The 14044-nt window shown below is 42.1% G+C and overlaps 1 pseudogene; it reads left to right on the top strand.

Moving 5' to 3' along the window:
• The first annotated feature begins 550 nt into the window (after positions 1 to 550).
• LOC118839536 overlaps positions 551 to 14044 on the top strand; it is a 32455-nt pseudogene continuing 18961 nt past the window's right edge.

Here is a 14044-nt window from a genome sequence, read left to right as displayed (position 1 = left end):
ATTACATACAGTAACACTGTTAGGTGACACTCACAGCATGCCAGTCTCTCAACTTCCTTCCCTAACATCCCACTACCACAATAAAAACTTTTTAAAAAATCACCGCCACCATGGCTGACCTAAGCCATGAACAGCCTGTGTTTATTGAAGGTGGGATGTTTTCTGTAAGGCAGTGTCAGAGTCTGAACTATGCACAAGGGAGCCATTTGTCAAAATCCAGTGACTGCTGCTTGCCAGGGTCTTTGACCTCTGATACAGGTGTACTTGTGGTAATAGGGAAGGTCTCAGAGGGCACTGTCAATGATGCAGCTGTTGCTGAGATTCATTATTGCCAAACCCTTCAGTGTCCTCTGTGCCCAATAGCTTACAGAGGAGGTGTCCTCAAATAGAAATGGGAGGCTGCTGAACTGTCCGTAAAGATCCCTGCAGGCTGGTTATTGACTTAGTTTTCAAATACAATATTATCTATGTTTTATTGTATTTTTATTAATTTTGCTAAATATTTTCCAGTTACATATTAATCTGGTTCAGGCTGTACTCAGCGGGCCACATGTCCAACACTTGTGGCTTACAGGAGGGTGCAGGTGAGATTTATCCCAGGGCCAACACAGGGGAACAGAACCTAAACACACAAAAGTGGCCATCCGGGTAACGAGATTCCCAAGAGCCGGATTCTGCTTTTCTGCAACTCTGCAAGAAGAGATCTTAAATAATTGTAACTCACCTCTGACACACTGAGAAGTGTGACAGAATCTGGGTCATTCTCAGTACTCTAGGCGGCTCTCTATGGCTAGAAGTTGGCAGGGAAGGTGCTGATTGACTTGGTGAAGGGAGTTTCCTCACCTGGAAGTTCTCTATAATGGTGACATCACACATTCAGTCCATTTCCCTATAATCATTCTCATTATTCCACATTTGTGTAACACTTTAAGGTATACTAATTAAGGCATACTAATGCTATTGTGTGGTTATTCAGTCATTTCAGTCACGTTCAATTCTTTGTGGCCCCATTTGGGGTTTTCTTGGCAGAGATACTGGAGGGGTTTGCCATTTCCTTCCCCAGCTCGTTTACTAGATAAGGAAACTGATGCAAACAGGGTGGAGTGACTTGCCCAGTGTCACACAGCTAGGAAGGGTGTGAGGCCAGATTTGGACTCAGGAAGATGAGTCTTCCTGACTGCAGGCCCAGCACTGTATCCACTGTGCCCAAGGACAGCAGCAGCAGCAACAACCTTACACTTTCCTCACAGAATCCTGAAACTTAAGTAGTACAAGCACCTCCCCTTACTCCTTTGAGCAACTGGTTCGAGATCACATAACTCCTAATACTAGACCTGGGTCTTGAGCTCGGGTCTCCTGTCTCCGAGCCCGACTTTCTCTAACTGACTTGCTTTTCACTAATAACATCCTTAGAGGCAAAGCAACATGAACAGTCTCAATGCATCTACACCGAACTCCCCTTTATGCTTTTCATAGAGGGGAGGTTTGCTGTTGGGCAGCTTTAACCTGGGCACATCCTGGGTTATCTCTCCTCTGGGGATGAGAGTATCTGGGAAGGAAGAACAAACTTCTCCCTGTTTCTGCATAGATAGAGCCTAGGAGAACGCAGCAGGGAAATGAATAGATAGTACCCGAAGACCTTTGGGAAGAATGAGCCCAAACCGGCTGTTATTTTTCTCCAAGCAACAGATCAATGGAAGTGAACTCTGTTAAGCATCTATATTCTGGCAGCAGACTAATAAAACCGAGTGAGATAGGGCTCCTGCTATGGATTGGAGACATAGTCTGATTGTTCACATCTGAATGGCAAGCACTGATGGCAAGATTATCAGATCATTTCTTTTGCCAGAAAAGAAAAATGTTGGGTTCATCATTTCCTTCTTATGGTTTGGGGCTCATTAGGGCAGCTAAGTGGCACAGTGGTTAGAGTGCCGGACCTGGAGTCAGGAAGACTCATCTTCCTGAGTTAAAATCTATCCTCAGATAGTAGTTGTGTGACCCTGGGCAAGTCATTTCACCCTGTTTGCCTCAGTTTCCTCATCTGTAAAATGAGCTGGAGAAGGAAAATGTAAACTACTCTAATATCTTTGCCAAGAAAACCCCAAATGGGGTCATGAAGAGTCAGACACAATTGAAAACAACTAAACAAAAAAAAAGTGGGGGAAGGGGAGCCCAGATCTGAGATTAACAGAGTAGGAAATTTCCTCTTCTGTTGCAGATTGGCATCTATTCCGTCTGCGGTATTGAGAGGTGTAGTAGTAGGAGTGGTCGTAGTGTAGTAGTAGTAGTAGAGGTAATGGTGGTGATAGTAGTAGTAGTAAAAGTGGTGGTAGTGGTAGTAGTAACGCTAGTAATTGCAGCGGCAGCAGCAATCAATGCCATAATACTAAACAGCGGCAGTTTATAGTAGTAACAGTGATAACAGCTAGGATTTATAACAAGGCTTTAAGGTTTACAAAGCCCTTCGCGATTGCCGTCTGCTCTGATCTGCACAGTAACTGTTAAAGGTAGATGACATTATCCTTCCCATTTTTCATATGAGAGACTGAGGTTGAGAAAGGTTAAGTGACTTGCTGAGGGCCTCACAGCTAAGTGATTTGCAATAATATGTGTCAAAGGTAGGACCGGGTCTTCCTGACTCTGAGGACCACATACTATCCATCTACTCTGCTGTGCCGCCCTCCTACATCTGAGTATCATTATAAGGCCATACATGTGTGTGTGTGTGTATAGAATATACATTTGTACAGTGCCATGTAAAGGATGTATAAATATCACAGAGTGGTGGTTAGAGCTGGCCTTGCTGTGGAGATCAAGTCATGTCTATGACACATGCTGCCCGTATGACTCTGGGTGAGTCATGGCATTTCAGTGTTCTAAGAATGGAAATTGTTGGGCTTCATTAGTAGGAGTTTCCCCATTCCAGTGTTCTTCACACCAATGAAATCATAGATCCAACTCTTTCCTTAGCTCCTATTAATACATATTCTTCATTATTAAATGTTATAAGTAATACATGCTAGACTTCCTAGCCCTTGGCCCCCTAGATCACTGGAACTAAAGACTGACTCCCCCCTCCCCTTCCCTCCTCCCCACCTCTCTCTCTTTCTCTCTCTCTCCCTCCCTCTCTCTCTCTCTCACCTATAAATATACCCAGATCTTCCTTATTCTTAAAAAAAATGAAAATAATTCCCTTATTTGACTCTGGAATCTCCTCAAATAATCATCCAATATCTTTCTTCTCTTTCATTGCTATATTCCTAGCTTTGCTTCATGTATTGCCTTAATTTCCTCACTTCCCATTCATTTCTCAACCCAACACAATTTGGTTTTCAAAACCCATCACTGCTCTCTTAAACTGCCCTCTCCAAAATTATCATTTGTCTCCTAATTGCTAAATCCAATGGCTTTCTATTACTTTCTTCAGGCCATTTTCTGAAATCTCTCTAGTTTTTAGTGTTCTCCAAATCCCCAACCTCTAAATTACTTTGTAGTTTTTCAGTATGTATTTTGTGTATACTTAATTATACATATGTTGTTTTTCCCTCAGTAGATTCTAAGCTTTTTAAGGTCAGGGACTGTTTTGTTTTTATCTTTACATTTTAGCTTTTAGCACAAGTCTTGGCACGTTAAGAGGCATTCAATTATTTGTTGAATGGAATTGATTTTTTTTACATTATTTGTGATAAATAACATGAGTACATGAAGGAGCCATGACTTCCCCAGCATACTTTCAGTATGGAAACTACTTCCTTCACCACTGGAGATAAATTCCAGTCCTTTCCTGGCTCTGTTTCTAACTCTCCAGGCTTAACCTACCATAACATAGATTGCTTCTCACCTTAAACATCCTTCTGTTCCCTTCTCCCATTGGTAAGTTTTGCCTGGAACCCCCATTTTGAAGAAAGGCCCCAGGCCAACCATCCTTTATTCCTCTCCTGGCTCTACTTCTGATCTCTAATACGTTGCTGTCATGGCCGATGTGCAGGCACCTTTCCCCCAAAATAAACCTTTTCAGCTCCCTTTTATGTGTTGTCTTCCCCAACTAGAATGTAAGCTTCTTGAGGGTAGGGACCGTTTTTCTTTTTCTGCTCGTATTGTATCTCCAGGACTAAATACAGTGCCTGGTATACAGCAAGCATTTAATATATGCTTGTGGACTGAGTGACTGACTAAAGAGTTGCTTAGGGAACATAGAGGTTATGTCAGTGACAAATTACCCAATCAGCAAATATTTATTAAGTACCTACTACATATCAGAGGTTGTGCTATGCAATGCGCATACAAATGCAAAGAATGAAACAATCTCTACTTTGAGCTTACGTTCTAATGAGGGTTACAGTAAGTATATGAAAAAATGTCTACGCTATAAACATAAAGTTAATAAATACATGTGAAGTAACATACACAACTAATTTGGAAGTGAGAACAGTAGCACTGGGGGGGAATCAAGACATACAATGCAGAAAATAGTAGGAGACAGAGACTCTGTGAAGTGGACTTATTATGCCCACTATGTGCCAGGCACTGTGCTATGCACTTTACAAATATTATCTCATTTGATCCTCACAACAACTCTTCGAGGTAGGTGCTATTATTACACCCATTTTATAGTTGAGGAAAGTGAGGCAGACAGAAGTTAAGTGACTTGCCCAGGATCATATACCTAGTGTCTGAGGTCAAATTTGAACTCAGGTTTTCCTGACTTCAAGTCCAGCATTCTATACTCCCTGCCCCCCTAGTTGAGGCAGAGATAAGGAGGAAGTACATCATGGGGAGAAGAGAAAGCTGATGAAAAGTCATGGAAATGGGAAATAGATTATCATGAGTAAGGAACAGAGGAAAGGACAATTTGGCTAGAGATCAAAGAGTGTAGGCAGGAGAGTAATGCCCAGGGAGACTGGAAAGGTAGGTTGAGGCCAGGTTGTTCAGGGACTTTAAAAGATAAACCAAGTAGTTTATATTTTATTTCAGAGGCATAATAATTCATAGGAATTGGTTGAAGAATCACTGGTAAGATCTGCACTTAAGGCAACTTGGTCATCAGCATGTATAATGGAGTGGAGTAGGGAAAAACATGAGGCAGGAAGAACAATTAGGAGGTTGTTGTAACAATGTAGGTGAGAGGTGATGATATCCTGAATCAAGGTGGTAGCTGTGTGGATGGAGAGAAGTAGGGTTCAAGAGATATGGCAAGGTAAAAAAAGGCAAGATCTAGTACTCCTGGATATGTGGAGTAAGGGAAATCAAGGAATCTAGGACGATACTGAGATTATATTATGGGAGACTGATAAGATGGTGGTGCCTTTGAGAGAAATAGGCAAGTGTGGAAGAGGGAAGGATTTGTGAGGGGAAGATAATGCAATAACAACCACACTGGCATACTCAGGATGGCTGCTAGTGCAGACTCTTTATCTACTCTACTAAGGAAAGATAGCCATTTCAGGGGTCAACAATTATTTTGTAAAAATTACAGATAATACGAATAGAGGAAATACAGAGAAAAGAAATAAAGACCATCAGACAGGGCTCTACTGCCTGAATCAAAGCTTTACATCCACCACTGAAACAAGAGAGCCTTTACTTCTGAGGAGTCGGGGAGCTCTGAACATACTGCCCCTCAGAATCTGGACCAGAGTCTCACAACATCTTTCTCATAAGCGAGCCCCCCAAGCAAAAGCTCACCCCGCAGAATATATACTCTTTCAGCTAATAGGCTCAGAGCCAGAAGGCATCACAACCCAACTCATTGCCTAATTAGCTTATTAACAAAAGGTGCACAAGCCTCCCTACAAGCAAGTAAGCTTCCCTTAATGGGTTCCACATGAAGCCTATTGAGGGGTGGGGAAGATCTTATTCCCCATTAACCTTGTAGATAATGAATTAAGCTTTAGACATATTGAGTTTTAGATATCTATGGGATATCATAGCAGGCAACCAGTAGGCAACTGGTTGTTTTTGGTGGTGGTACTTAGTTTTCAAAGAAGATCAATAACTTTATAGGATGATGTGTTGACTTTCACGTGAACTGGATTTAAGTGAGGCAGAGTTGCACAAAGTCATCAGCCTCACTCTCTCTTCCAGAGTCATTAAAGTCTAGTGGCAAGACAAAAGTCAAGATGACTTGATGATGGCCCAGGGTGCAGCAACGTCTGACCAAGCTCTAAGTGCTCCACAGTGCCTGCTTTAGACACCTTCACGGCCATCAGAATCAATTGTTCTCTCTCACCCCTTCTGCTGTGTGATTGGTGATGGGGGACTAAAGCTTAGGAGAGAGACTGGGACTAAATATAGAGATCTGGGGGTCATCTGTGTTGAGGTGATAGTGAAATTCATGGGAGCTGATGAGATTACCAAGAGAGAATCTAGACAGAGGAAAGAAGCAGGGCCAGAGCTTTAGAGACCATCCACAGTTCAGGGACACGATGAGCTAGCAAAGGCAGCAAGCGAGGTGTGGACGTGTATGTACAAGAAGTGAACCAGTAAGAAAGGAAAGAATATCCAGAATGAGAGGATGGCCAACAGTGTCAAATGCAATAGAGAGATTAAGAAGGACTAAAACAGAAAAAAATAAAGAACAGCAGGTTTGGTAGTTAAAAGATCATTAGTAACTTTGGAGAGAACAGTTTCAGTCGAGGGAAAAGGGTCAAAGCCAGATTGCAAAGAATTAAGGAGTGAATGAGAAATTCTGCATTGTAACGATGGACTCTTAATCATCCCTATCATTATCTCCTTCATTCTCTAAAGTCCCTTCTAATAGTGACATTATCTGAAATATCAAATAAATACCAGACACACATGCAATTCAATGATCCATGTTTGTTGTTATTTCATTGTTTTTCAGTCATGTCCTTCTCTTGGTGATTCCATTTGGGGTTTTCCTGGCGAGGATACAGCCATTTCCTTCTCCAGCTTGTTTTACAGATGAGGAAACTGAGAAAAACAGAGTGAAGCAATTTCCCCAGGGTCACATAGCTAGTAAATGTCTGAGGCCAGATTTGAACTCAGATCCTCTTAACTCCAGGACCAGCATTCTATCTACTGTACCACCCAGCTGTCCCATGAGGAATGTCACTTAAGTCATAAAACTGGAAGACAGTCATGCAATTCCTTCATTTTAGAGATGAGGCAACCGAAGGCAAGAAAAATTCAATCGTTTGCCCAAAGTCAACAGGTACTGAGTGCCAGAGCTTGGTGATGGCTTCAAATCCCAATGTCCTTTATATTCTACCAAATGGATTCAAAGATAGGTCAGATTCACTATTGCCATGGGGATAAAAGGTAGAACCAAAGCCCTCATACTGCCTTACTAGCTACATAAGGAAGCACTCCTGAAGCACCTCTATGCCCACTCCCCTAATCATCCCCTCCACACTGTGCTAGGCTCTAATCATATATAGAGATCAGAAGAGAACAGTCTATGCCCTCAGGGAGCTTACCTTCTGCTGCTGCCTCCCTTGTGGGCTCTATCAAGAAGAAAAGCCAGTTCTGATGGGTGTTTAAAAGACGTTGATGCCAGAAAAGTGAGAAAAATGTGAGTGAATGGGGCACCTTATCTCAACTAACAGAATATTTCCTCTTAGTGGAAATGAGCCCTTCTGCCAAGAGAACCTAAGGGAGAGATTGTGAGGTTTCACATATTATGTAAGCGAGTTTATTTTGGGAGCTTGGGGTATTGTGTGCTGATGCCTCTGTCTTTGACCACATCTGTTCTATTTCCATAATGACCACTTCATTCCTGAGAGGAGCAAGGAATGTGGCCTCTATTAATTCTGAGTGAGAGGCATTAAGCAGCAGGAGCTTCTAAACCAGCAAGAGACAGAATCTTGGTAGACTCTGCCCAGGAGTAAACAAATTGATTTTGAAAAGGTAATACACTCCCAGTTAAGGTGACCAGTTGGGTTTGGGTTCCCTCTCCAAAAGAGCAGTGGGCCCAGCATCCTGAGGGACGTTGCCCCGGTTGCCCCTTCTCTGTAGGCCCAAGAAAACAAGATCTCCTTTAACTTAGTCTGCATTCAGTTAAGGGGGGATATTGACGGAATTTTCCTCATGAGTCCTTAATGCAAATTTGTTTTGTTTCAAACCTCAATCTCTAAATGACTTTTTCTCCTTTTTTTTTTCCTGGGGTGTAGGGGTGGAGTGTATTTCGGATACTTCAGAGACTTTCCTCAAGTCTGATTGTGTATGTGACCTGGCCCCTGAAAAATCACAGCCTTGCCTCCAGCCCTTTAAATCCCCCTCCCTTAACTACCCTCCCAACCCTATCCCCGCTCCCCGCCCCCATCTGCCAATTTTTACTCTGATTCTTGGATGTGGTCTAAATAAATTCAGGGAGTGTGGCATAATGGTTCAAGAGCATGAATTTAAGTCCCCAACTCTGACGCATCCTGGCTGTGTGATGTTGGGTAAATCATTTAATATCATCAAGGAGTTTCTTTTTTGGGGGGGGCAGGGCAATTGGGGTTAGGTGACTTGCCCAAGGTCACACAGCTAGTACATGTGTCAAGTGTCTGAGGCGGGATTCGAACTCAGATCCTTCTGATTCCAGGGCTAGTGCTCTACTCACTGCGCCACCTAGCTGCCCCAAGGAGTTTCTTAAAATCAAGGAAATCACAGGTAGTCATTCTTTACTCTGTTATTTTTTGATGTGTTGGATTTTTTAAATGGATTTTTTCACTTCCTCCTCTTTAAAAATAACTTCTTTGTTACAAGGGATGGCTCTCTGGGACTAGGGAGGGAGAGGGATAGAGGAGGAAAATGTAGTTCATGTAAAAAAACCACAAAATATATTTGTAAAAATATACTTTTTACAAAGGGTTCCTGGACTTTAGAAAATCACAGAGGAGGCACTTAAATTAGGTTCATGACACATGCAAGGTTGGCGTACAGTTGCTAAGCTAGTCTGTGCAGTCTTCAAAATAGTGTTGTAGTGAAAGATTCAGTAAGCCTTCAGGAAGTTTGCAGTTCATCCTTGGTGGTCTGGGGCTCCTTTTCTGTTACCCTCTGTATTACTGTGTGTGGCTCTGGCTATTGACCCTCTTGGAAAGACATTTAGTAGTCCATACAGTATGGCTGTGTTCTGTCCCATGAGCCTGTCCTGCTCTGGAACCAGGACCCCAGCTTCATCAAAGAAGGAATCTGAGAGCTAATGACATGATCTACAGATTTGGCTAACGAGTTACCTATTGGATCCATCATACCTGAGCTCAGTCCCCAATTATCAGGAAAAATGGTCTCCTGATAGGTACCTTATATTACAATGGAGAAGAAGGATGCAACAGGAACATGGACATTTTTCTTTGTCAGTTCCAAGACAGACAGGTTAGGACCTGGAGCAGGCATGCCATGTAACTACATCAGGTGATCTTCGGATGGCTTATTAGAGCAGACAGAGTCCTGAACTGAGACAGTCCGGACCGGAGCATTGTTGATAGGGTAGCAGGTTCTCACCTCATTATTTTTTCAGTTTTAAGACCTTTTTGACCTCACTGTTTTTTTTTCTACCATCTATTGAGACATGCCTGACTATTCATCGTAGAACACATTATTTCCTCTGGACTCATTTTTCTTTTCTTCTTGACTCAGCACTTCTCTACATAAATATGTCTCTTGGTCCCATTCATCAGCTGGATGGGGTCCTTCCAAGAATGACACTAACCCTTTCCAAAGTGGTTCTTATTAGAAAAGAGCCTAAAAAGATATAATATGGATGAACACACACATAAAAGGCAAACAGATATGAAAAAGAAGAAAAAATATTTATTTTTTTTTTCTGTTTCATTTCTTTTGAGGGTAGAGAAGATGGGTTAAGGGCAGGAGATGGACAGTGAGGTAGAGGCAGGGAAGGGAAAATTTTGAACCTAAATCATCATGCATCTAGAATGATTTGAGGTAGGGGCATTTAGCCAAGGATCTGGTGCTGTAGAAAGGAATTTTGCGCACAAAGAAGCAAAAAGATAGCTACCGTTGGGCTCTGGAGACCACAGAACCAGCAGGAAAGCCTTGTGATTATTGACTGGCAGGTACCTTAGCCACTTTGTAAACTTCATTTTTAATAATAAAACTCATCTAATTTGTGAAGCAGCCCTGAAATGAAGAACATCTGGCTTTTGATGGCCAGCCCAGCACCTAGAATTGCTGCGTCCACCTGGCCTGGGCTTGCAACATGTTACGCTACTCATCTGCACATGGAATTCCACTGCAAAAAATTTGTAAGGGCCTCCCCTCAATGAGATAAATATAATGACATGAGGAATGTTTTCTTCCAAACAAAGAAACTGCAGATCTAGGAAATTTTCCTTCCTCCTCCCACTGCTTCATCTCCCCTTTTAAAAATCTGACCCTAACTATCTCTTATGCAATAGCATGATAATGATCGTTGCTATTAAGTATTTCAACAGCATCTTTGCATATTATCTCTGTGTGTTGGACAACTGCCATTCTTAGTTATTTTTTGCAACCTCACAATAATGTAGATGGCTATCATTTTTCCCCCACTTCATCTTTTCCTTTTACACTTTAAGAAGATGAGAAAGACAGAGACAGAGACTGAGAGACAGAGACAGAGAGACAAAGATGAAGAGAGAACTAACTTATGGTTAGGCAATGAGTTCCTGTCAAATCTGGTGTGTGAATTCTTTGATCTTCATTCTTTAATCCATATAGTAGTTGCTGAGGGTTTTGTAGTCAATTCAAATCCCCTTGACATCAATGCTGAGTCATAACAAATGATATTGGCTAGCTTTGGTAGCCATAGACGCAGAATGCATTCCTAAAGCATTGTTATCTCACTTCTGGCAGGCCTTACCTTGGGAAGATGCTTGAAAGATACCAAAAGATACATGCCCTCCAGATACAGGCACTTGGCCATTGCCATGGGAGGGGCCTAGACACAATAATGAACTTGAGGCACAAAAGCTAAGTCATTCATATACTCACAGAATGATAGAGCCAGATGGGGATTTAGAGATCAACTACTTTAGGAATTCTTAACATTATGTGTCCTGGGCCTCTTTGGTGGTCTGTGGAAGCCCATGAAGCCCTTCTCAGCAAATATTTTCTTTAAAATTCATAATTGAAGTAAGTGCTAAATTTCAGTGTTTTCATGTGAATATATATCCATGTTAGGGCTTTTAAAGGCAGCTCAGTGAAGTTGTCCTTGCATGATGCAGTGTTATAAGCTGTATAAAAGGGACAGAGAGTGGACTTGCAATTTTATTGGTATAAAGCACCAATAAAAGTGAACCATGCTGGGCAAAAGACTTAAAAGATGAGAAAACTCCCTTTATCACAGTCAGATATCTTCTCTGAAACATATAGAAAGAGGTATCTAAAACACTGTGGAGTTTAAGTGACTTGCCCAGAGTCACCCAGCTAATCTATATCAGGGGCAGAACTTAAACTTGGACCTACTCTCTATCTACTATACCATGTTGACTTCTCACTGTACATACAGCGTCCTGGGTCATCTCCAGTCGTCCTGGTGAATATCTGGTCATTGGATGCAGATGGCTCTGGAGGAGAAAGTGAGGTTAGTGACCTTGCCCAGCCCTCCCTCGCTCAAATCAAAGTCAACTGCAAGTCATGTCATCATCTCCCTGATGTCATGGTCCTCTTCCAGAAGGAAGGACAAACACAACAGCACTACATGATTAAGTATTTAATAATGGCTGGCATTTATATCAAACTTTAAGATTTGCAAAATACTTTACAAGTACTACCTCATTTGATCTTCATAGCAACTCTGGGAAGGAAGTGCTATATTTTACAGATGAGAAAACAGAGACAGGCTGAAGTTAAATGACTTGTACAGGATCCCTCAGTAAGTGTCTGAAGATGGACTTGAACTCAGGTCTCAGTGACTTTGGGTAGAGTAATGTGCTACCTGGATGCTGCCAGTGGTGATGCTTTCCTGCTACCATTGGCTGTACGAAAGTCAGAGGGGCTTGGGGAGAAACAGACAAACAGACTCAAGATTTATTTACATTGACAAGGTGAACAGCTGCACATTTGTTGTTATTTAGTCATTTTTCAGCCATATCTAACTCTTCATGACTTCTTTTAGGGTTTTCTTGGCAAGGATACCAGAGTGATTTGCCATTTCCTTCTCCAGATCATTTTATAGAAGAGGAAACTGAGGCAAACAGGATCAAGTGACTTGCGCAGGGTCATACAGCTAGTAAGTATCTGAGCTGGATTTGAACTCAGATCTTCCCGACTCCAGGCCACATAGCTTTCCCAGCCATGTATTCATAGCATAAAAGAAACAGGGTTTGGTGTCTCTTTGTCCCCTGAATGTTTGCAGAATGCTTTGGGGTCCTTTCTCCCCATCTAACAAAGGTAACAAGTCTTTCATTTACCAAAGGTTAGGAACCAAAGGGAGCTCCATAGCTGAGCACATAGACATGCCCCTTTTGTATAGCAATAAACAAGTAGACAAGCATTGGTTTCTTTTTTAAAAGTATTTACTTAATGCTGACAGATTTCCTCTTACATAGAGATAAATCTGACAGGAGGAGCTTATCCTGGCCATTTGAAAAATTGTATCTTTTATCTTTTGAGACAAGAGGAAGCAAAAGCATATAACTTAAGTTAAGCCCTCAGGAAAGGAGGTGATGGAATAAAAAAGCCATTCATTCATTCATTCATTCATTCATGCATGCATTCATTCATCTCAACAAGTATTTATTAAGCACCTACCAAGTCCAAGAAAAACTATCCAAAGTTTTTGTAAAGAAACTAAATGACCAATTAAAGGAAGCCCTTCAATGATTCCAAAATACCTTCTGAGAGAGAAAACATGACATCAGCTTTCCTAACACAGGAATGTGTCAGAGAAAAAAGAAACCACCTTTATGCCTTTTTCCAGTTCATTCTTGGCTCCTAGGGCAAAGTGTTACCTCACCTAATAAAAGCATCTCCCCACTTGTAACCAGTACCTAGATGTGTTTCAGTGGATAGAGCACTGGGCATGGAATCAGAAAGTTCTGAGTTTGAATGTGGCCTCAGATACTAGCTGTGCAGCCCTGGGTAGGTCACATGACCCTGTTTGCCTCAATTTCCTCATCTTTAAATGGAAATAATAACAGCACCCTCCTCACAGGGTTATTGTGAAGATTAAATGAATATGTGTAAAGCACTTAATAGGGCCTGGCACATAGTAGGCCCTCAAGAGGTGTTTATTCTTATCTATTACACAAGCAAGATTCACCATGTGGCCCCATGTGGGGTAGGCTTTTGGGTCTTCATATGGAACATCGCTTAGAAAGGCACCTCTGCCCCAGGTACTGCACCTCCACTTCAGGACTGGTTGCGGTTACCAGGTTACCAATGACCCTGCAATGGGAAAGGCAGGAACTCAAGCATTTATTAAATACTCACTATGTGCCAGGCACTCTGCCCGATGCTGGGGATACAGAAAAGGGTAAAAACATGGTTCCTTCTCTCAAGAAGCTCACTTTTTAAAGAGGCAGATAAACTGGCAAACAACTACATATAAACAAGAAGGTAAATTTGATTTAACTCCAGGTGGAAAACACTACCAGTGGGAGGAAAGGGAAAGACTCCATGCAGAAGATGGGATGTGAGCAGAGTCTTGAAGGAAGCTAGAGAAGCAGAGAGGAGGAGGGAGAGCACTTCAGACATGGGGGAAGGAGGGGAAGGTGCAACGTGTGGATTCCCAAATGAGAGAGTTTGCTAAATGTGTCCATGAGTGGATAGATATACTCCCCACCACAGACATAGGTGGAAGATGTGCCAAGGGTGCCCGCCCTCTGGTGTTACTGCAATGCTGCTTACTTCCCCTGAGGGATGAGGAGGGCCACTGGCAAAGTATACCACAGGGTAAACCAGGAACTTGGGTATTCCAATCTACATGACTTAACCCTTCCTAAAAGCAGGGGTTAAGAATCAAGTTCACTTTGCATCCAGCTGGAAAAGCTACAATGTCATTTACCTCACCTCATTTCCCAAGAATTACATGAAGTATGTACTCATGTAGTATTTTGCAGACAAGCTAAAATCCTTCAGGACCACACTCCACTAA

Source organism: Trichosurus vulpecula, chromosome 1 (assembly GCF_011100635.1).
Source record: "Trichosurus vulpecula isolate mTriVul1 chromosome 1, mTriVul1.pri, whole genome shotgun sequence".
NCBI classification, from domain to species: domain Eukaryota; kingdom Metazoa; phylum Chordata; class Mammalia; order Diprotodontia; family Phalangeridae; genus Trichosurus; species Trichosurus vulpecula.
Note: the sequence above shows the minus strand (reverse complement) of the source record. Positions and strands in the feature narration are given on the sequence as shown.